The following is a 24,367-nucleotide window of genomic DNA, read 5'->3' as shown; positions in this document are numbered from 1 at the left end:
AGGTTTTCTACGAAGGCTACCAGTTGATCCAGCATGGAATGCCCCATAGTTTGAGTCAACAGAAGAAGAATGCACAAAGTGTCCCAGTATGACCACTCGGATAAAGGTAAACCTCCTGTGGATGCACTGAAGGAGTTGAACGCTAGATAGCGACGAGTCGCAATTGAATTCAAAAATGTTCTTTTTCGCAGTTATCTCACACGGGAAAAGTGAGAGAAGATGTTACAAGGACCATTTTAGACACTACTTTTTTGTTGGTTTGAACATGAAAAACTATTATGGTGTTGCATTAGGCAAATTTTTGAAAGTTTAGAGTTGGGATTACTTAGATCTGTTTTTTCTAAGTTCTCCTGATGGTGAAGTTTCGATTAGCTCAATTTTTGGGAGAACTTTATTGATCCTGGGTTAGGCTTTGATGTTAACTTTTTGACACTTGCAATATCATTGCACCTATTGTATCTATTTGGTCTTTTGGAGGCAGATTTAATTCGTAATGCTATTTCCCTTTGTTTTGATCAGTGATTAAATCATCGTCCGTACTTGTATGTGGTCTCCATTTTTGAACATAATGTAGCTATGTGGGTGCACAGTGTTCATGTATCCTTGTGAAATAGTGGATGTATCATTTGGCTCATTATATACGTGTGCACCAGTTGGTTATGGGCATTGCATATTAGTGGTGCTCTGTCTAAACGTAGGAGCATCTGTGCACACACAGTATCTCAAGTTTGTTATTCACGTACTAAAGAATATGAACTGTAATAAATTTTGTATTTTCCTGCATGCATAGTTCATTCAACAACTAGGTATTGTTTCCTTCGATTTATTCAATTATGTCATTTTATTAAAAAAAAAAAAAAACAAAGTGAGTATTAAACGTGATTTTCCAGTTCTAATTGTGTTATTTTGATCTTAAAACTACATGCGCACACATGTGGTAGCCTCTGTGCACACACAGACACAGTATCTCAAGTTTGTTATTCACGTACTAAAAATATTAACTATAATAAATTTTATATATTCATGCATACATAGTAAATTCAACAACCATGTACTGTTTCCTTTGATTTATTCAATTATTTTAAACAAAATGATCTGCAGTCTATTTAGTACGCACTCCAACTACTTCAAAATCAATTCCTGTTCTACTGTTTTGAAATACTGCACCGCAAATGGTTGAATTTGTTGGTCGCATTCTGGTCTCCAAAGCTTTGTACCATGTACGGAAACGTCCATTACACATTCATCTAGCCCACCAACATTCTGTTTGCCACACCAACTAAACAGATCATCATCATATTGTTACTAGAAAGTATTGTGTCAATTAAACACCTGTCTTAATTACTTGTAATCACACATATTCGACCATAAACACACACATTACGCAATTTAATGTGACATGTGTCATTCGGAAACTAACAACCTACACTTTGTCCTATCTAGTTGTCTACTAATATTTGACCATGCACACAGATCGTTCATTGTGTGCACACGATTTGATATGGTTTATACTCATACTTCATTCTTCACCCAATGAATAAACATTCATCATTCTTAATAGAGAAAAAGACATTTTTGGTCCTAGACTTATAGTGGCACGGACAATTTTAGTCCTTTTTAAAAAAATCAGACAATTTGTGGACACTCTTATTGTGACGGGGACAATTTTGGTCCTCCGTCAATATTCCCGTTAGATGGCTTCTTAGATAGGGGCAATTTCGTCTTTTTAGACCTCCTTCCTCCTTCCTCATTCCTTCTTCCTTCCCTCTTACTGATTTCTGACTACTGACCAAACGAAAAAAAAAAAAAAATCCATCGTAGAATTGGAGATCTCAACGAACTCACCCTTCAATTTCCTTTGTTTTGGTAGGGGTTTAACTTCCGATTAGATTTCTTCCCCAAACAAACCCTTCTTGTTCGTTTCTTCCCCAACCTCAATCCAATTTTCTTCCCCAAATTCACATCGATCTGAGACTTCACAGCTATCGCAAAGAAAATTAACAAGCTAGGGTTTTGATTGTGGCCAAGTTTTCTGGGTGGAGGAGGCGGGCGTGCGGATGAGAGTGGTGGCGGCGGCGGCGACGAAGGCTCAGATCTGTTCGGATCTAGGATTTGAAACGCATCTGCTCGGATCTGGGAGTTTTCGCACGTTGAAGCTGACCGTGAACTCCATGGGAGAGGATCTGTTCTGGGCAATCAATGGCGGCGGCAACAGGAGCTTTGGGGTGATTTTAGCCTAAAAAATTGAACTAGCATGCCACTGTCGGAAACAAAGGTCGTCATTGCCGGATCTGGAGCGCCCCATGTCTGATACACGCTAGAAAGGACCAAAGGTTGCCGGAGCTCGTCGAGGAAGACCGTCGTTGCCGCCGTCGACGACAAGAAGATAAAGAGAGGGGAAGCGGAGCTCGTCGCTGCTAGAGGGACTTCTCTCATTGCCACTACCGCACCCTGTCGCCGCTTCACCGGAAAACCAGAGGATGCCGACGGTGGAGAGTTCCAGCTGTTGGTGAGCTGTGCTACTGTCGATTTGCCATTGAGGAGAGAGAGAGAGAGAGAGAGAGAGAGAGAGAGAGAGAGAGAGAGAGAGAGAGAGAGAGAGAGAGAGAGAGAGAGAGAGAGAGAGCCGGGAAGAGAGGAGGAGATGGGGGTTGTTGGTGGATTAAACTTGTTTGTTGTTGGCAAGGAAGAAGAAGGTTGAGGATGGGTGGTATTGTGGCTGCCATTGTTGTTGTTGTTTTCGTGAATAGAGAGAAACAGAGAGAAAATGGGTCTGTTGTTGAAAAGACGCAATTATCCCTATTCAAACGGGGCATCTAACGGAAATATTGACGGAGGACGAAAATTGTCCTCGTTACAATAAGAGTGTTCATAAATTGTCTGATTTTTTTAAAGATGACTAAAATTGTCTGTGCCACTATAAGCCTAGGACCAAAAATGTATTTTACTCTTCTTAATAAAAAGAACGTATACATTTCCACAAGATATTAGATTATATTTAACAAGCACTAGGATATGTAATTAATATGATCACAACCATTTAATTTTTTTTGAATTTATTAAAATTAAACCTTTTCTGCCCTAAAATAAAATTAAAAGAAATCATGAACGTGGCACATGTGTGCGTGTGTGTGTTCGCATGCAAAAACTTAGACTACCAGTGCAGACCAAGTCGTATATGCATTATTTTTGGCTCCCAAAAAAAATTATAACACACAATGTTCTTCCAAATGTTCGCACAATGCATCTAGACCACATGTGTGCACACCCATCGCACAGCGTGTGCACACGACGAAATAAGCGTTTCACCCCCTCCCCAGTATTCAGCTTTGTTTTCAGCTTGTTCATAAACCTAGCCTACTAGTGTTCACCCCCTCCCCAGTATTCAGCTTTCACCCCCTCCCCAGTATTACTTTGGACCCCAAAACAAATTATAACACACAAATCGCAGTGTTCATAATTCCTCAAATGAAATAGAATAATAGTGCTCAGTTCTACGACTTAATTACCTGGGGTTGCGTCGTCCATGAAGTCTGGGTTCGCATCGTAATTTCTTGGGATTACGCGCCATCCATGGTGTCTGTGTTCGGTTTCATGCTTCCACGCCAGGAAAAAAAATTGCTCGCAAATCTTGAGGAATGGTATTGCGTTGCTAGAGTTGTAGTCCAATCCTACTATAATTAAAACTCCTTATTTTTTGATAAATCCTATATATAATAAAGCCATATGGTCTTGTGAAAATTAAATGGTGATAATCAACATTAAATTTTCACAAGACCATAATAATATTGTTAATTATAATAACAATAACAATAATAATAATAATTGTAATAATAATAATGATAATAATTTCCACGGACAATTTCTAATATATATATATATATATATTTATATTTATATTTTTATTTTTATTTATATTTTTATTTCTACAGGCAAATTATTGTGTGAACGATGGTCCACATAATTGTACGGATCATGAATATAAAATACATTTTTAATATATTAAAAATACATTATTTTTATATTGAAAGTACCTTACATACATATATAATGTACCCTTAGTATATTTAAAATATACTTTTTATTGCATGCAACCCCAAAGTTCATAAGTTTGAAATTAATATATGGCATAGCTAGGCGGCCTAATATTTAAGATGGTTGATGCGCATATTGAGGACTACGGAGACAAAGATGCGTTATTCGTGGATTCATCGGATACTATCCAACAACACTCTCCAACTTAATTGACGTGAAGTAGGCTTAGTAACATTAAGATTATATTCTCGAATTATTAGTTCTCATCTTTTAGTGATTACACACTTAATTCGATAGTATTTGGAAGAAAAAATCAATGTTCGAACTAATTAAGATTGTGATTTTGGTCTTTAAAGGTCAATTGTATGTTGCTACATCTAGAGTTAGAAATCTCAAAGGTCTAAAAATTTTGATCCGTGGTGACTCTAAAATTGTAATTCAATTACTATTGTAGTTTACTAAGTTCTTAAAAATTTGTAATATTAAATGCTATGTACTAAATTTTTAATATAGTTTACCCACCTTAAATATTATTTTAATTGTAAATATATTTATGTTCATAATTTTATCATAGGAATTCACACATAATAATTATTAAATAACAAAAATTTTATATATGAATAAACCTCATATAGGATATATTTTTATAACATATTTTCCGTGCATCGCACGGGACAAATACTAGTATACTAATATAATCTTTTCCTTAATTGCGTGGGCTATGCATTCCCATTATTGTCCTTTTTTCCGTTAAATAGGAATCTGCATTTTATTACTCACTCTACATCTAATCCGTCCATCTAAACACATCCTATGGCTAGATTTTGTCCTCATGATTGTATTTTAAGGGGGTTTGCATGTGAATGCAACCCTATATATATATATATATATATATATATATATATATATATATATATATATATATATATTATGATGTGGATAATTCATCTATGTATTTTATGTGTATTCCATTGTGTATAAAGCATGTATGAGAATAGTAGAATAATAACAATGGGAAGACCCATAAATGTAGCTTAAGGAGGTCTTTTATTCAATTTAGTTCTTGAATCTCTAGAGAGAGTAGAGAGAAATGCTAGTATAGAGAGGGATGATCGTGGAAAGGAAAGCGGGCCCCCCCGTACAATGAGGGCTAATGCCTTTTATATAGGACTTGACCCGTTGACTTTGACCTGTTAACCTGGACCATGACTCGAACTGTTTGACCACGACCCAAGCAGGAGCACAATGCTGGCGAGAAGTCGTAGGCTCCTAAATTAAAACTTTACACACGTAGTAGCGGGAGTAAGGATCGATCCCACGAGGAGTAACTAGTTTACTGTATGTGCTCAAATTAAAAGGAACGGGGTTTGGTACGAAATTGATAATCAAAGTAAGTAAACGAATAAAACGATGAAGACAAAATATTGAAAGCACTTATAATAAAAAACCTTGGTTAGTCAATATCCACCACCGGAATTTAGCACTGATCATTGATTCAAAAGGCAATTAATATGCAATTGAATATTTGTCGTGAAATTATTTCATTTCCATTTTCCCTTAGTTGTAGGTAATTAAAGCACAAGCGGTTTAATTACCCCAAACTACTAAACAATCTAAGACAAGTGTTATAGATTTAATTTAATAGCAGCAATAGGAACTATAGGAAAACCAACAAAGTAAATAACACAAGCACAAGCGGTTGCATTTAAATTAAGAAAATATTCTACCTGAGACCAATTATCACTAAAGCTGTCAATAGTTAATCTCAGTTGATACTGAAATTAGAAAAATTTGTAGCACAACATTAACTAATATAACAAATAATCATATCAAATAAATAACTAGTAGGCCTTCCTAAGAATTAAATGATACAACTATTCAAATAATTTAGAAGAATATTTAATACTCAAATGCATAAAAATTATATAACAAAAATAAATAAATAATCTCACAGCATAATCAATTCCGGAGCTTCAATTTACCAAACCAAGCTAAAGAAAATTAGCCACGCAGGGCCATTGATAACAACTTCAAAGACATAAGAATTAAGATAATCTAGAAGGAGGAGAATGAACGTCTTACAATAGAAAACCTTCCCTATTTAGTATTTATACTACTCTTAGAATATTTTTCAATCATTTTCCTACCATCCGTTTCCTGTTTTTGTGCCGCACGACATGGTCTTTCGAAAATTCTTGTAATAATACCGTCGGAATAGCGCTGTAATTGACGAAGTGCTTTTAATATTTTCGCTGTTGCGCCACATGGTCTGTACGAAATGAAAGAAAGAAGCAATATAAATATAATGTTAAATTTTCAATCGTTATACCGTGCACCAGGGTTATATGCGCCGCGCCTCCAAAAACGACGTCGGTTTGTTAATTTCAAGTATAAAATTCTGTGCATTCTATTATAATTCTGTACATTTGAAATATGAGAATTTTCAGTTATAAAATTATGTGTTTCCAGGTATAAAATTATGTGTTTTCAGGTATAAAATTATGTGCATTCTATTATATAATTATGTACATTCGAAATATAATTTTTTTTTTTTAAAGAGTTAAGAGTTTATGTGTATTATGTTAAGAGTTTATGTGTATTATGTTAAGAGTTTATGTATATTATGTATTATGTTAGATTATGTGTATTATCCTTTCAAAAAAGATTATGTCTATTCAGTTATAAAATTCTGTGTTTTCAAGTATAAAATTATGTGTATTCTGTTATACAATTATGTACATTCAAAACGTGAATTTGTTTTTAAGAGGTTAATAGCAGACACGCAAAAAAGGTACAAAACGACGTCGATTTGAGTCAGGGTGCACAATGCATTGTGCGCCCGGGTGTACGGTATAATTTGCCTTAAATTTTGTTTTGTCTTCGTGCTAAGATTTGGGCCAAAATATTATGGACTTAAGCTTAACATAAAATTAAGGAATTGGGTTAAGAACTTAATGGACTCAAAACTTGAATTAATAACTAAATATTATTTTAAAACACTAATTAATTAATTAAATTCTAAAATAAATAATTAATATATAATTATAAATAACTAATGCAAAAAGATTATAAAGATGTACATAAAATAAGAGTGTAAAATATGCCTATCATATGCATACGAGGAGGTTAAATCCGGAGTATATTTCGTATCAAGTATCCCCCAGTCCGTGCCCTGACAATGAGTTAATGAGGAAGGGTTCGGGCTGAAAAAACTGACGATACAGTCTGCGACGTATGCCAGTTGTCTCGTTAAAAACCTTAGGCTAAGAAAAAACCCAGTGGAAAAAATTTTTAGCTAAGGAAAAAAGAGCACAACCTTAGGCACAATCTTTTGGACTACAAGGGGTTGTTTGAGTTCTACCGATCTAAGAATCGAATTTAAAACACGATTCAAGAAGTCAAAATCTACCAATTTGGCAATCGGGATGCTAGCTATGGTCGGTAGATCGGGTCAACCGCGGTCTAGAGGTCTACTTTACCGATCTAGCGATCGGGATGCTAGGTATGACCAGGAGGTCGGATTAATTACGATCGGAAGATCTAACTTTACTAATCACGGGATTGGATTTCGGTATTATTAGGAGATCAGATTAATTGCGGTCGGGAGATTTACCAATTATAGGATTGGGTTTACTCACGATCTAGGGATCGAACTTTCTACGATGTAAAAGATCAAACTATACCGATCTAAAGATCGAGTTTCACCAATCAGGAGATTGGATTTGATTACGATCTAAGGATGGAAACTGACCACTCAAGAGATTGGGTTTTGTTCACGGTCTAGGGACCTCAACTGATCGTATGGATCACCAGCGGGAATCATTTTCCCAATGCCCTTCACTCGGCCCCACTGGTCGTAACCGGTTTGAGTTCGGTCAAATCTTGACCTAAATTGCTCAACTAAAAGATCGTTCTTAGCCGGTCATGCTTGGTTGGTTTTGGTTATCACATTAATCACTATGATGCGTCTTTGAGAACCAAAATCGACTGATTGAGGAGTTTTCTTCTTTTATGATCGATTTACGAACCGAGAGCCCCCAAGCGGCGGGGCGCTAGGAGACCCAAAGGTCTAACGATAACGAAACCAGGAAGGTTACTTTGCCCGGGAAACGCTAGGCGCTAGGAGACCTGAAGGTTGACGCTCGAAGCGATAGAGGGCCCGAAGGTCTAACGATAACGAGATCGGGAAGGTCGCTTTGACCGGAAAGCGCTAGGCGCTAGGAGACCTGAAGGTCTAACGATAACGGGACCGAGAATGTCACTTTGCTCGGGAAGTGCTCGGGGCGCTAGAGGACCCGAAGGTCTAACGATAACAAGGCCGGGAAGGTCACTTTGCTCGGGAAGTACTTTAGTAGACGAGCTCCGTATGTCGAGGGAGTTGCCCTACAATCCTATCACCAGCCCCCCCCCCCCCACTCCTTGTGTTGCGAGAGTCGTCAACATAAGGGAGTAGATCCGATGTCTTCGCGAGTTTGTTTTCCAACTTTGATTGCGATCGTGAAGTTAAACGATCGAGCTCACGATGCCGATGTACCGTGCCATCTAAAACAGTGTGAAACCCAGAATGCATGCAATAGTCAATAGAATTCTGGTTGATTCCAGCCTAGCAACAGGAGGAAAAGTTTCATCGTAATCAATTCCTTCTATCTGAGTGTATCCCTGAGCAACTAGCATGGCTTTGTTTCGAGCAACGTTCCCTGCTTCATCAGTCTTATTTTTGAAGATCCACTGCCACTAACCAATTTTTTCATGAAGCTTTCTTTTTAAAGGGCAAAGGCGAATGATTTCCATATTAAAGGGATATGCATTACAATTGGTGACAAATTTCTATCCCTTAACTTGATAGGCCCTATGTTGTAATTCTAAAGTGTGGAAATCTTGTTATTGTGCATATGCTTAATTGGCTTTATTTTATTGCAAGGGATTAGTTTTCAAATTCACCCGAGTCCCGTAAAAATCCTAAAGTGTGGAAAGGGACAAACACTTTTGTTGTGACATTAATTTTCCTTGTCCACCTTCAGTTTAAAGAACATCGAGGGTGATGTTCGGTTTAAAGTGTGGAAAGGGAAGCACCTTGTGCTTAAATGTCTCATGTTACTTAATTGATTCGTTGGTGCTTGATTGACGAGTGTGTTAGATTTGGAGTGTGCGTTGTTGTTCATATTATGTGGTAAATGTGATAGTGATGTTCCCGTCCGAAACTTTTACTTTTGAAATATCCTTTGGAAGCTATAGCCCCTCTACAGCCAAGTGAAGAATTGCATAGATAAGTCATTTAGGTTTACATTTGATGCATGCTTGTATGAATTCACCTCCTATCTTGCTTAGACCTTAGTAAACGATCTCTCGAAGTGGGAGTGTGTACTTTCGAATCTTAGAAAGATAAGAGAAGCAAGGTCGGGAATGAATCTAATTTGGCAAAGTATGGGGCAAAAGGTGAAGCTTTGAGGTGAGAAGTGAGAAAAATTCCCTTATCCCAAAAAGAAAAAAACATGAGTGTAGAAGGAGGGAATGGCGATGAGGAAAAGGCAAAATACCTAAAATAAATGACCGTCCCGTGAGATAAAAAAAAAGAGGTAAGCCATCTCGCTAGGATTTGGGGCAATTCCATTGCACTGTCTTCAAAAAAGTGTAGAGCTCTACGTGAAGTCGGTTGTCCCATGGTGATGTCTTAGGAGATGAGAAAAAAGAGAGCAAAAAGAGGGAGCCATTGCTTATGTCGGGATCATGAAAGACTTCCTCGGATAAAAACATAGAGATCTATGCTGCGGGAAGTCGATCCTTGGCATAAGGGGTGGAAGTATGTGAGAACCAACGCTTAAGTCGGGACCACAAAAAGTTTCCCCGGAGTTAAAACACGGAGTTTCGTGCCGAAGGAAATCGGACCTTGGCTTAAGGTTGGTGAGTGCCCCATGCCAAACCATTAATTTAATTTCTTGTAAAAGACCTTGGCGGTATAAGGATGGAGTCGGTTGGTTTGTACACATTGTTCCCACTAGTGTGGCTTGGCTATAGGCCTTTGCAAGATGAGTGGTGAATACCAATTTGGATTGCATGCTTGGTGAATGGTGTGAGAGTGTAACCTTCTTTTGATTAAAATTTAAGGCTTCCTTAGTATATTCCTTGAGTAGTTTAGTAGGGGTGCATGACTAGCATATTTATTACATAATGTGGGGGACTTCACCCAATCCGTTGGCATGACACTTATCTTGATTGACCTTTGGATGAATTAAGTTAACATTGAGTAAGGTTAGGTGTATCTTTGACACTTATGTGATTATTAGTTTGATTGAAACTTGCTTGAGGTCAAGCAAGGCTAAAGTGTGGAAACTTGTGATAAGTGTCAAAGACGCACACTTTTAAGGTCCATTTAGGGTGAATTCTAGGCTAAAAGAAATCATTTGTGTAGCAATATTGTGCCAATTAGCTATGATTTGCATTATATTGGAAATTAGCACCGCACTTTATGTTTTACAGGTTTTTAGGTAAGTTTCGGGCTTAAACGAGGCAAAGTGGCACAACCGGAATGAAAGCGGGATAAGAAGACAAGTCGGGACCTAGCAACGAGTCCACAACGTGCGTTGCAGCACATGTTGTGGCGAGACGCAAACTTGGCTGATTTCCAGAAACTTCACGCCTAGCACAACGTGCGTTGTGACGCACGTTGGCCGGAGTAAGTTCCCGGACAACGCACATTGTCCAGGCATTGGAGGTTGCGTTGATGGGGCTGCGAAAGGAAATGAAAAGTGAGGCTATTTAAAGTGTTTTAGATCAGTTTTGTAAGGGAGACACCAATTTTAGATAGAGAATTTGATAGCTTAGCATTTAGAATTAGAGAGAAAACACTTTTGTAGGGTATATTTGATGATTCAAGCTTAGTTCTTGAGAGATTGATTGAAAGAAGAGCTTGACAAACTCCATTTCAAGAGATCTTGCAAGACTTGATTTCATTTTCCTAATCTACATTTTGGGTATAATTTAAACTCTTTTCTATTCTATTTTCTTTGCTAGGGTTAGATCTATGAATGCTCTTATGATTTCCATGTCTATTATAGGCTAGTCTAGTTAGGGTTTGGATTGTGAAAGTGTGTGTTGATGATGCTTCTATGACTTAGTTCTCAAATTAGGGATTGATTGATAACATTGCTTCTATGTCTTGATGTTGAGGTTTTCTTGTATGGATCCTAGGAACTTGATCACCTCCTATGGTGTTGAGGGATTGACCTATGCTAGGTCAACCCAAGCTCCTATCCTTAGCATTTCCTAGCTCAAGGAACCCTATGGGGCTTGGTTAGGAAGGAGTTGAAGGCAAGGTATTCGAGGAAAGGCTTAGGTGAAAATCTAAGTAAAGTCCTAGTAGTCTAAGTTACGAAAGGACATAAACCACTCCCTAGACTTAGCAATGACATCCTCTTTCCCTATGTCAAATGATCTCCTAAGCATCTTCATCCACACTAAGCAATTCAACACTACTTGTTTATCATTTTGTTCATTATTTGTTAGCATTCATTTTGTTAATTCACTATGACGTTATTCAATTGTGTGTGCGTGACATGCTTGCAAACATCATCGATGTCTTTACTTTCCAAAATTAGCAACTTAGGGGTAACTCCGAGCGGCCATCCCTTGAGAACGACAAAATCCGGGGTTCATCCCAACACAATTAAACTATCTTAAGACAATTGAGCTAATCCAAAAGAGCGAACATCAAGAACCAACTACGCAGGTCAAGAATGGACGGCGTGGGGCACTTGGCCCCCTTCATGCGCATATGCATCAAATGCATGTGCCAACAAATCCGCCAGAGTTGGTTGGGCCTGAGCGACCGGCAACGGAGGGTCGCCCCTCGGTGCTTCGTGGATCGGTGCGACAACATGCTCGGTACATGCGACCAACCGTTCACCAGGAGTGCGATGGATCAGCTATTCTCTCATATCTCTTACGGAGACACGACTACTACCAGGTTGCCTCCGTGTTCGCGATGACAGTGACATGCCTATTAACTGCCGGGGCGATAGCATTTTGACCGGCGTTTCGACTGCTACGTCGTGTACGAGCCATTAGCAAAGCTTAGAGACGGGGACTTCTAGTTTCGATTCTCACAGACGACACCAATGTTAGTTTTACGGCTTATGGGTAACCGTTCGGCTGGCCAACACTGCCGTAAACACTTAGGTTTTGTGACTGAACTAGGTGTAGTTAAGAGAGAATAATGCGGTGTTATTCCAAGAGAGTTTTAAACTTTTACACGATGACCCCGTGGGAGTATTTATACAAGAGAACTAGTTTTCTACAAGGAAAGTAGGTCAAAAGGTAGAGCCAAATCGGCTATGAAATCTACCATAATTAATTCTAACAGCTGCCAAAGCTGGAAAAGAAAGTTATTTAGACAAGGAAAGGGATCTCCGCTAAATCTGTCGCTAGCCGCTCCTGGGTGCGCACTCGGTCGGGGACGCACCGGCCGTCGAGTGAGGTAACCCGAATAGGGAGGCTGAGACACTCGGGCAAGGACGTTGCAGTCGCTGAGCCTGGTCGCCCGTCCAGGCCCTCTCGAGGGGACTACCGAGTCTGGTCGCCCTTCCGGGTCCCAAGAGGAACCCAGTCAGGGACACGCCTACTACAGAGCCTGGTCACCCATTCGAATCCTGAAAGGAACCTAGTCGGGGACACGCCGACTATCGGTCCTGGTCACTATGCCTGAGCCAGCCATCTCCTGTCTGGGTACGCGCTCATCTGCTAGCCTGGTCTCCCGGGTGCTTCGCATGACAAGCGACGATACTGGATGTAGCTTTTTCCCTCGATTTGCCTAGTGTTGTGCCATGCTCGAGCCTGACTGCTTTTCTACTCTCTAGGCTGGGTGCCCGATTTGGTGTATCTATAAAAAATCTCTCTCTCTCTCTTTCCCTCTCCCCCCCCCCCCCCCCCCCCTCTAGACTCACTCCCTAACCCTACTGGGACCAATAGAAGTTAGGGAGAAAAGTTCGTAGAGAAAGTTTAGAAGTTAAGGATAAAAAGTTTGAAGAAAAAAAAATTAAAAAATCAAAATATACAAGCAATAATGAAGTTTTAAGAGAAAATTACACTTTTGATCCTGTGACTATTAGGGTCTTGTTAAGTTGAGCACTTGACTTTAAAAACTAACACTTTAGTCTCGTAACTATGCAATTTTTAAGAAATTTGGTCCACCCGGCCAAATCATCGGTCAAATGTCGCCGGAAAAACATAAACTTTTTTCAATTATTTATTCATGAGGGCAAAATGATCATTTTACGTCATTTCTTTTTCTTCCTTGCATCTGTTTCTGAACTGAATGCTCGGACACCTACAAAAATGGCGGGCGAAGAAACACACCTTTCGCTCTGAACTGAAGGGTAGCATACAATCAAGCAGAAACATTATGGCGATTATGTACCCGATCAAGCGAAACAACTTAAACAAGTGATTTTGACCCATTTTGACCCACTTGTTCTGCCAATAGATTTGTCAACTAGTACAGATTTTGTATTGACATCAAGATACCATCAAGCCTTAGCACAGAATTGAATTCAACAAATGCCCCACTGGAAGATTCCTCATTTCCTCCTCTTCCTATGCCTCCTAGAGGTAGTCTTGAAAAAAAGGGTCCATCGGCAGCGACTTCCAGAATTAGAATTAGTGTTTTTGTTTATTTTAAATTCAATAATTTCATAAATGTTAGTAATTGATCACCATTCTTGGAGCTCCGTCAAAATTTCTATGACTCCCATGCCGGTGAAGATCATTCCGGGAGCAACTACCCAAAACCTTAAACGTAGTTGTCTTGTTCCTCGTACTCCACGCCCGTTTCCGCACCACCATGGTGGAGAACAGCTGTCCTCCGAGCCACGCCGCCGTCTGATTCTTCCTCGGTTTCAAATGCTCTGTCCGCCGACCGGAAATTTCTTTCTTGACGCATATGTTTTGATGCCCTTCGCTTTCTCGCTCGCATCTTTTGACGTTTCCTTCGCCGTCTCTGCCGCGCTCGCTCTTAGGTTTTCTAGCCGCTCAGTTATGGCGTCCCGAGGAAGAATTAGGCGGCGAGATGGCCTGGAGTAATCATTGCCCGCCAGTCTCTGCCAGGAAGAAGAAGGAAGTGATATGAAATGACCAATTTACCCCTTAATTAAACAAATTAAAATGATTTTACAATTTTCTGGCGACATTTGGCCGGTGATTTGGCTGGGTGGACCAAATGTGTTAAAAGTTGCATAGTTACGGGACTAAATTGTTAGTTTTTAAAGTCGAGTACTGAAATTAATAAGACCTCAATAGTCACAGGACCAAAAGTGTAATTTTCTCAAAAATAATATTATCTCGAATTTTTAGACGAAGATTGTAAATTTTAGAAGAGAGAAAAAATTGGTAGAGTTTAGGTATGAAGAAAATATATGATAATGATGAATTTTTTTGTATTGAATTTAGGTATAAGGTTTATAAAGTTTAAATAGGGAGAAAAATTAGAGTTTAAATAGAGAGAGAAAACATTTCGAGTTGGTAGAAAGAAAATTTTGAAATATTGAGGTTGATGGTTCGATTTGAGAAGAAAAAGTCTACAAAAATTCCAAAATTAAAAAGTTTACACAAATTCACAACTTTTTGAATACCACATTACTTTTTTAAGACTCTTTAATAGTCTTAATCTAATACCACCCGACTTTTAAAGACTCTTTAAAAATCTTAATTGAATACTAACTGACTTACTCCCTAAAAGTTTGAATTGAATACCTCCAAACTTTTAAAGTTCATAAATTTTTTAAAAAGTTTATGAAAGTTATAATTGAATACACCCCCTGAAAGCTCAGCTCGACTCGATCTATTTCCATCCCTAACTAAAGCCATAGTTAGAGTGGGTATGTACACATATACATAGTACAGAACAAAGATGAGTGCATGCAACAATTAAAGTTGCAGGCATGCAAGTGAGACATGTTAACCTAACCAAACACATGTTGTTTTCTATAAAACATTTTAATTGTGTATTGAGGATTAGAATAAAGTGCAAGAAGCAAAGAAAAATTAAGCATAAATGACAAAAATGCTTTATTTATTTATAGTCTTTAATTTTACTTGGAAATCAAGAATCCACCTACCATGTGACTTGTGATTTCTTATTCTTAAAAAGTAATAGGGAATATAATATAATCCCCACAATCTTAAACTATTGTCTGGTCCTTTCGATCATTAATTTTTCCATGACTATAGCTACTTAGACTATATGCATGCATATCTCTCTATTAATATAAAGAGTTGGTATGTCATTTCATGTATAAAAGCAATCCTAATAATGATTACAAGTTCTTTTATTTAGGCATGTGAAAATTCTAAAAAAAATAAAAATAGAAAACAATAAAAAAAAAATAATGAAAACAAAAACAAAAAACTTCGACGTGCCTAGCCAATGTGTGTAGAGGCACACATCAATTGGTCGGGAGTTTGCTCCACGCGAATTTTTTTCCTCTTTCGACCAAAAACTCAATATATTATAGAAGAATCCACAAACTCTATCTCTTATCATCTCTCTCTTCGGAATTAGTATGGAAACATGAATTTTTGAATTTTCTCTTCATCTCTTTATTACATGCTATACTATTTTCTTTGCTATTATACCAGAAAAACTACTATGGGTAGAAATATATCATAAAAATTTAGAATTTTATATTTTTTTTTGAATGCTACTAGCTCTATTACATTGTAGTATCTGTTCATATACTTTCTCAACCTACTGAAACACAAAGAGCTAATAACGCCTCCACTGAGGCTTGAACTCACAACCTTCCTAATGGAAGTCCAACCCGGGTACCTTTCTAAAATTCTAAAATTCATATATTTAGAATTTTATATAAATATATGAATTTTTTAATACATTAAAAACACAAAACTATATGATGGATTTAATTCCCCGGGGGTATCCCGAATTATTAAACCCGGATAAGTATACGTACGGAATAAATAATGTGACACAGAGATATAATAAGGTCGCGGGGACCGTAGGTCGCTGGGGACCGTATATTTGTATTGATTGCCGCTAATAAGCTATTACAAGACTTAATAGGACAATAATGCTAGAAGATAGCAATTTAGGAATCTGTTGTGTAATAATCAGGTAGTGATCAGTCCCCTTGTTAGGACAAGAGGGAGTCCTTTTATATCAGCTCAAAACTCCCCAACCGCACCCCTAGGATCGGGGTTAGTTGGATCGGCCCGCTTTGACCGGGTCCCCCCGGGACCGGGTCCAAGGCGGGCCGACTCGGCACGGCCGAGCTGCCGAGCTCGGCCTAGCCGAGTCCACCATGGACCGGCCCGTCAGTGGCCGAGTCCATGGTGGTGGGCTCGGGTGTACCGACCCCACCCGTGGCTGGACTCGGCCCAAGGCGGGCACATTTTATGTCTCCCCTCCGGTAGTTGGGCACATTTTATGACTCCCCTCTGGGAGGTGGGCATATTTTATGGCCCCCTCCGGGAGGTGTGTCCTTTTGTACCTTGCTTCGATAAGCATGCTTCCCCTCCCGGAGGTGGGCACATCTTATGCTCTTGCTTCCGGGAGGTGGGCACACCTTACGCTCTTGCCTCCGGGAGGTGGGCATACTCTATGCTCTTGCTTCTGGGAGGTGGGCACACCTTATGCTCTTACTTCCGGGAGGTGGGCACACCTTATGCTCTTGCCTTCGGGAGGTGGGCATACTCTATGCTCTTGCCTCCGGGAGGTGGGCACATTGTATTGACTTGGCGTTTTGAATGGACAATCAGCTCTCCCATATTGATTCAATTTTTTTTATTATTTTTTTTTTTTAGCACAATGCCTTATGTTAACCGCTTGAGCCTAGTCCTCCTAGACTAAGCCACCGGGCTCCTCCGTCGGGGTTGGTACGCGAGGTCGGACCTCGTGCCCCCTTAGGATACGTTAGCCGCATGAGCCTAGTCCTACCGGACTAAGCCACCGGGCTCTTCCGTCGGGGTTGGTACGCGAGGTCGGACCTCGTGCCCCCTTAGGGTGCGCCATCCGCATGAGCTAAGTCCTGCCGGACTAAGCCATCGGACTCTCCCGTCGGGGTTGGTACGCGAGGTCGGACCTCGTGCCCCCTTAGGGTGCGCAAGCCGCTTGGGCCGAGTCCTACCGGACTTAGCCACCGAGCTCCTCCGTCGGGGTTGGTACGCGAGGTCGGACCTCGTGCCCCCTTAGGGTACGTTAGCCACTTGAGCCTAGTCCTACCGGACTAAGCCACCGGGCTCTTCCGTCGGGGTTGGTACGCGAGGTCGGACCTCGTGCCCCTTAGGGTGCGCAAGCCGCTTGGGCCGAGTCCTGCCGGACTAAGCCACCGAGCTCCTCCGTCGGGGTTGGTACGTGAGGTCGGACCTCGTGCCCCCTTAGGGTATGTTACCCGCATGAGCCTAGTCCTCCTGGACTAAACCATCGGGCTCCTCCGTCGGGGTTGGTACGCGAGGTCGGACCTCGTGCCCCCTTAGGGTACGTTAGCCACTTGAGCCTAGTCCTACCGGACTAAGCCACCGGGCTCTTCCGTCGGGGTTGGTACGCGAGGTCGGACCTCGTGCCCCCTTAGGGTGCGCAAGCCGCTTGGGCCGAGTCCTGCCGGACTAAGCCACCGAGCTCCTCCGTCGGGGTTGGTACGTGAGGTCGGACCTCGTGCCCCCTTAGGGTATGTTACCCGCATGAGCCTAGTCCTCCTGGACTAAACCATCGGGCTCCTCCGTCGGGGTTGGTACGCGAGGTCGGACCTCGTGCCCTCTTAGGGTACGTTAGCCGCTTGAGCCTGGTCCTGCCGGACTAAGCCACGGGTACTCTTAGTCCAAAAACTCTTCCGTTGGGGTTGGTACGCGAGGTCGGGCCTCGTGCCCCCTTAGGGTACGTTAGCCGCTTGGGCCTAGTCCTGCCGGACTAAGCCACTGAGCTCTTCCGTCGGGGTTGGTACGCGAGGTTGGACCTCGTGCCCCCTTAGGGTGCGCTACCGGCATGAGCCAAGTCTTGTCGGACTAAGTCATCGGATTCTCCCGTCGGGGTTGGTACGCGAGGTCGGACCTCGTGCCCCCTTAGGGTGCGCAAGCCGCTTGGGCCGAGTCTTGCCGAACTAAGCTACCGAGCTCTTCCGTCGGGGTTGGTACGCGAGGTCGGACCTCGTGCCCCCTTAGGGTATTGAGCGAGCAAGCTTTCTTTTTTCTTTTTCGAAATCGAACGGATTGGAATTCAATTCGGGGACCGTTGGTCCAGAGTCCTTGGTCCTGGCTCCTCTCCCCCCTCGAAAGGGTAAAATTTACCGAACTTGGGTTAATTTTGCAATCGAACAATTATTTTATTATAATAAAACAAATTGTCGATCGGACCAACATGCATGAAATAGGCCAATAATAGGCTCTTCCATCCAATAGTGAGTGAGGACGGACCCTGTACCACTATTAGGAAATGCCAAGGTCAGGGCCGGGCGCACGACGAACCATGACCATGGATATATTGATTACTTTGCCTAGGTGAGGTCGGACCTCATAACGCCACCCGGGCGAACCAATAATAATAATAATAATAATAATAATAATAATAATAATAATGATAATGATGATGATGATGGAGGCTGTTAACGAACCACGTTTCTCCACCCCATAATTCCTCGGGAATCTGGATCCCTTTGCATTCGATTTCAAAATCAATTTCAGATTAGCTCTATCAATATTTTCGCCATGGAAAATGCGATCTCGGTTGTTGGTTTCCCTGCTTTGTCTATTTTCTCCTTCAGCTACTCGTAATTATCTTCTGTAATGTTTATGGTGTCAGTTTTCTGTTTCTTAGAACCCAAAAGAGTCTGCAATACTCCCCGTCTAATATCTCAGTCCACAAAGAGAAGAGACAAATTTGATATGATGGAGACGCCACACTGCGTGATAACTTGATTGTTGTGGTACGAACGTTAATAAGGCGTTTGGAAAATCCTTCCACACGAACAAGGCCACCGCCACATTCCTTAGCCCGCACCTGCATTCTGCGTCTTCGGACGCCTCAACGATGCTGCCGAACGCGGCGAACAAAAATAGTGGCGCTGCTCGTACATCTTGCAAGTATGATAACGACGCTTGTACATCTTGCAAGTATGATAACGACGAAGAGGAGAAGGACCTTTTGTCGGATCTGTCGAAACCTACAACTCCTGCCTCTATATCTGTACACACGTGCACCCATTTGTGTTGTTCTGCTCTATTTTGCTATGTGCTGATGTAGCTCCTGGAGTTGATAATCCGATAATTCTGAATTTTGGTGTTAGAGATTCTGTATGGGCTGCGATTTTTTAATCCTTGAAGCATTCAACCGAGTTTAACGCCGGAGAGTTATGGTGGTCCCGGAACCCATTGCATGCGCTGATTTCTCACCTTCCCTTTCCATCGCTGGAAAATTGCAAGGAGTGAAGAAAAATATCACAGATCCACGTTTATATATTCAATATGATTTTCCTTTTAGACCTTGTCCTCAAGATCCACATTGATAGAATTTTCAGACTTAATGATGATCAACAATCATCTGGATCTTTTAAATCGTCCGGGGCCAACAAATTCAGCGCCTATTTCATGGCTTCAATCATTGGAGCAGAAGACATTTGTCTTCACGTAGAAATTAATCATAACACACAATTTGTGTGTTTAATAATGAGATGATTATGGGATATGGGTTTGTGTAATTGTGTCTGGCAAATGTTATGGGTAATGGGATAATTAGAGGGCTGCACAAAGATCAGAGGAATAAGCTGAATGAATGCTCATCTATATTTCGTCACATTCGTCTCCAAAACTAGCTCGATTTTTTCTGGGATGGCATAAACAAAGACCAACGAAAATTCTTAAAAGATTGAGATCAATTCCGAGAAAAAAAAGGAAGGATCAAGAATGTTCTATATTTCAGGAGCTAGATCAGTTTCCGAGAGTCTTTTAGCCTCAAGGCTTGGTCCAAGCGGAAGAAGGGAAGGAAGTCAAATCTGTATCCAGAAGCTAAAGCCGAATCCGCAGAAGCCTCTGTCCCCGCTAAAGCCGAAGAAGAAGAAGAGAGTTTCAGAGAAATCCTTTACCAGTGGAGTAAGAAGATATTTTCCTCACTTCATGCTTGAAGCTTCCAAGATGCTGGTGTCGCAGCTCTCTGCGGTGCCTGCATTGCTGCACATGATATCTAACTCTCCATATAGACAGTGGTGCCCACCGCATGCTGGACGTAGGATTCGATTCTGACGTCGTAGTGGATGAATAGTGCATATTTCAGGCCAATCTCTTCAGAGACGGAGTGGTCATTCCGGTCGTCAGTGTTAGCAATGATAACCTTACACCCATGTTGAGCAAAGAGCCTCGCTGTGGTTGCTCCAATGTCGCTGGTTGCGCCTATTATGATAGCAACCTTCTAGTCTAAAAATTAAAATATCCTCATGATCAAAATTTGACAACACATGCTTGTGATTAAGCATGCCTGATGCAAATATAATGCCCGTCCAAAACCATTACCATCCACGGTTTTGTGTGAAATTGCCATGGATGACTTGTCTTGAGAAAATTTTCTGATTAAAGCGAATTTGAGTCTACGAGAGATGACCTCAATATCAGCATCGGCGCAGGGCTGGGTTCCATTGAGGCCGTTCCCGGTCGGGGTGACTCGGGTGTCACTAGAATTATTTGTGTTGCGAGAGTTGGATCTCGATCTTGCCATCGCTATGGCTGAATGATAATAAGGAGAGTGCTTAAGCTTGTACAGCAGCTCTCAACAAGAGCACCAATGATGGATTTAATTCCCCGGGGGTATCCCGAACTATTAAACCCAGATAAGTATACGTACGGAATAAATAATGTGACACAGAGATATAATAAGGTCGCGGGGACCGTAGGTCGCTGGGGACCGTATATTTGTATTGATTGCCGCTAATAAGCTATTACAAGACTTAATAGGACAATAATGCTAGAAGATAGCAATTTAGGAATCTGTTGTGTAATAATCAGGTAGTGATCAGTCCCCTTGTTAGGACAAGAGGGAGTCCTTTTATATCAGCTCAAAACTCCCCAACCGCACCCCTAGGATCGGGGTTAGTTGGATCGGCCCGCTTTGACCGGGTCCCCCCGGGACCGGGTCCAAGGCGGGCCGACTCGGCACGGCCGAGCTGCCGAGCTCGGCCTAGCCGAGTCCACCATGGACCGGCCCGTCAGTGGCCGAGTCCATGGTGGTGGGCTTGGGTGTACCGAGCCCACCCGTGGCTGGACTCGGCCCAAGGCCGAGATGCCTTGGGCCGACTCGGCCACGGCCCACTTGACTGGGCCGGGGGACTTCTCAGGTTCGTCTCCCCGGGTCGGTTCGCTCCGGGTCCAATATATCCATCACTATAAATTAGAAGTATGGAGATAGTCTTAGAGGCGTCTTGCCAACTTTGATTGAGGCTTGAAGACAAGAACTAGCGAGACAATAATGGGTGCCCCATGTTACTCATGTATACATGGATCAAAACAAGGTTATAGTCCAAGCCTCGAGTTCAATTGTGTAACAATGCATGGTATACAATGGATAACAATCATTATTCCATGGACTGTGATCTACACAAGTGTGTGGACAAATTTTTTGTATGAAACGTGGTCCATACAGCTGTGTGGATCGTGGTCCACGCTATCCAAAACATCATCGTGAATATTATGAGTAAAAATAATGTACATTATGTGTAAGAATAATGTATATTATGCTTTAGAAGAATGTACATTACGTGTTAGAATAATGTACATTATGTGTTAAAATAATGTACATTACGTGTTAGAATAATAAAACATTTGGGTAATATAATGTACATTATGTTTTAAAATAATGTATAAAATGCTTTAGAATAATGTACATTATATTTTAGAATAATGTACATTATGAGTTATAAAACTGTATGTTGCAGCTGGACGCGCGAAAACATAAAATTAAGCAAAACGACGTCTTTTTTGGATTGTGGTCCACACAAGTCCACACAGTTGTGTGGACCACAGTCCACGCAATAACTATTGCTTGTGTAGACAATGGTCCAAAAATACATAAAGTACATTATTCTTACATATAAAATATATTAATCTAACACATAAAGTATATTATTCAAGCTAATTCATAAAATACATTATCTTACCCCAAAAATTCCATTATTCTAACATATAAAGTACATTCTAAATTATTCTAACTCATAAAATACATTATTCTAATACGTAAAATACATTATTCTAACTCATAGAATACATTTTGTTACCCAAAAAATTCATTATTAGATTCTAACACATATAAAGTACGTACATTACTCTAACACATATAGTACGTCATTTTAACACATAAAGTACATTATTTTAACTTATAAAATACAATATTTTATCCCAAAATATTCATTATTCCAACACACGCGTGGAACAAAGTACATTATTCTAACTCATAAAATATAATATTTTATCCAAAAATATTCATTATTCCAATACACGCGTGAAACAATGAATTTTATTTTTTTAATATCAAAATGACGTGGTTTTGAATCGTGATCTATACAACTGTATAATTTGGATGAAGTCCCCCGCAAGATGGGAATAGTGCGACAAAGACCGATTGTAGATGTTTTTGGGATTTTCGTAGCCAGAAGAGTGCATGAAGACAATGATTGTCGTACATATTAGGATGTTCCCCTTCCCGTGGATCCCAAAAAAAAAAAAAAAAAACTATAAATAATCACAACATCATCACTCCAATACTATTTATGAATAACTAGCACGGAGTATAAAACTATAAATACTACTCATGGTAACTATGCATTGTAGTGTATTAGTTCTGTCGCTGGAAATAAGTCTTTAAATGATGTTTTTTATTTACTAGATCAATGCATTGGGAATCATACATTTATGACTTATTTTAATTGTAGGTTAATTAAAAAAATTAAAAAGAAAATATTAATATGGGTGTCATTTTAAATATATCAATATCAACTAGTATTTCATATGCGCGATGCGCAAAAATATATGCTCAATATTAATATTTAATATTAAAATCTTAGTTATATATATATAATTGTAGAATTCATATTAATATTAATGAAGTAAGAATTATAGAAATAATATATTACTAAATATAACTATGGTAACATTTAATTAAATTTAAATAAAATCAACCTTACCAATTGAAGAATATAAGAAAAAGATATTGTGTATGCATGTGCATGGTAATAATAATGTGAAAGATAACAGAAGTTATAACGTCAGGGATGTTTTTGTTCAAATAATTATGTAGTACAACATTTATAGCATAAGGTACAAAAAAAGTTAACAGAAAAAACGGACATAAAATCAGGGACATAACTTGCATTGAAGCTTATTATGTTTTTAGATTAGAGCCTTTTAATTAATAATATTTTTTATATATTAATTTTATTTGTATTAAAAGAAAAAAAAATCAATTTAAGCTAGAAAATAAATTTAAGGGGATAAATATTCATTTATTAAAATTTAAGTTGCAGAAGACAAAGTATTGTCTAACACAAACTGATATATTTTTTTTAATACTATTGACTCTATATATAATTAGGTTCAAATGCGATCGGTGCGCCCATGTGTGGTTGTGCGGTTAAATTTGAGCCATTGATTTTTCTTAAATCAATGTCTAGGATTACCAATTTTTTTTTTTAAAAAAAAAATGATATGGCAATTTGATAATTTTTGCATCTAGGTCAAATTTAGGGTGCGTGGTTTTCATTCTTAAGGTGCGTGATTTTTGTGCTTAAGATGTGTGGGGTTTGTGCTTAAGGTGCGTGGGTTGTGTGCTTAATGTGAGTAGTTGTTGAAACTTAAGGTGCGTGATATTCCTTCTTAAGGTGTGTGATTTTTGTGCTTAAGGTGCGTGAGTTTTGTGCTTAATGTGAGTAGTTGAAATTTAAGGTGCGTGATTTTCCTTTTTAAGGTGCGTTCTTTTCCTTCTTAAGGTGCGTGATTTGTATGCTTAAGGTGCGTCAGCTGTGTGAAACTTAAGGTGAGCCATTTTAAAACCTTAGGTGGGTGGTTTGTGTTCTTAAGGTGCTTTGTTGTGTACTTAAGGTACGTGATTTTTGTTCTTAAGGTGTTTTGTTTGTGTGCTTAAGGTGCATGATTTGCGTATTTAATGTGCGTCATTTTAATGTTTAAGTCAACCGCACAACCGTACGAGAAGCCTATACCCGCACCTGAACCCTTTCATATATATATATATATATATATATATATATATATATATATATATATATATATATATATATATATATATATATATATATATATATATATATATATATATATATGGGTGGGGGAGGGAGGC

At 39.8% G+C, this 24,367-nt stretch overlaps 1 long non-coding RNA gene across 1 annotated transcript; it reads right to left on the bottom strand.

The window, feature by feature from the left end:
- Window positions 1-254: 254 nt before the first annotated feature.
- On the bottom strand, window positions 255-22,263 carry LOC109169497. Its single transcript, XR_002052231.1, has 3 exons — window positions 22,252-22,263; window positions 13,180-13,185; window positions 255-340 (listed from the first exon to the last, which is right to left on the bottom strand). It is a non-coding gene; the product is annotated as an uncharacterized LOC109169497 (long non-coding RNA).
- Between the last annotated feature and the right edge of the window lie 2,104 nt (window positions 22,264-24,367).

Source organism: Ipomoea nil, unplaced genomic scaffold (genome assembly GCF_001879475.1).
Source record: "Ipomoea nil cultivar Tokyo-kokei standard unplaced genomic scaffold, Asagao_1.1 scaffold3314, whole genome shotgun sequence".
NCBI classification, from domain to species: domain Eukaryota; kingdom Viridiplantae; phylum Streptophyta; class Magnoliopsida; order Solanales; family Convolvulaceae; genus Ipomoea; species Ipomoea nil.
The sequence above is the reverse complement of the archived record's forward strand: the minus strand, read 5'-3'. Positions and strand labels throughout refer to the sequence as shown.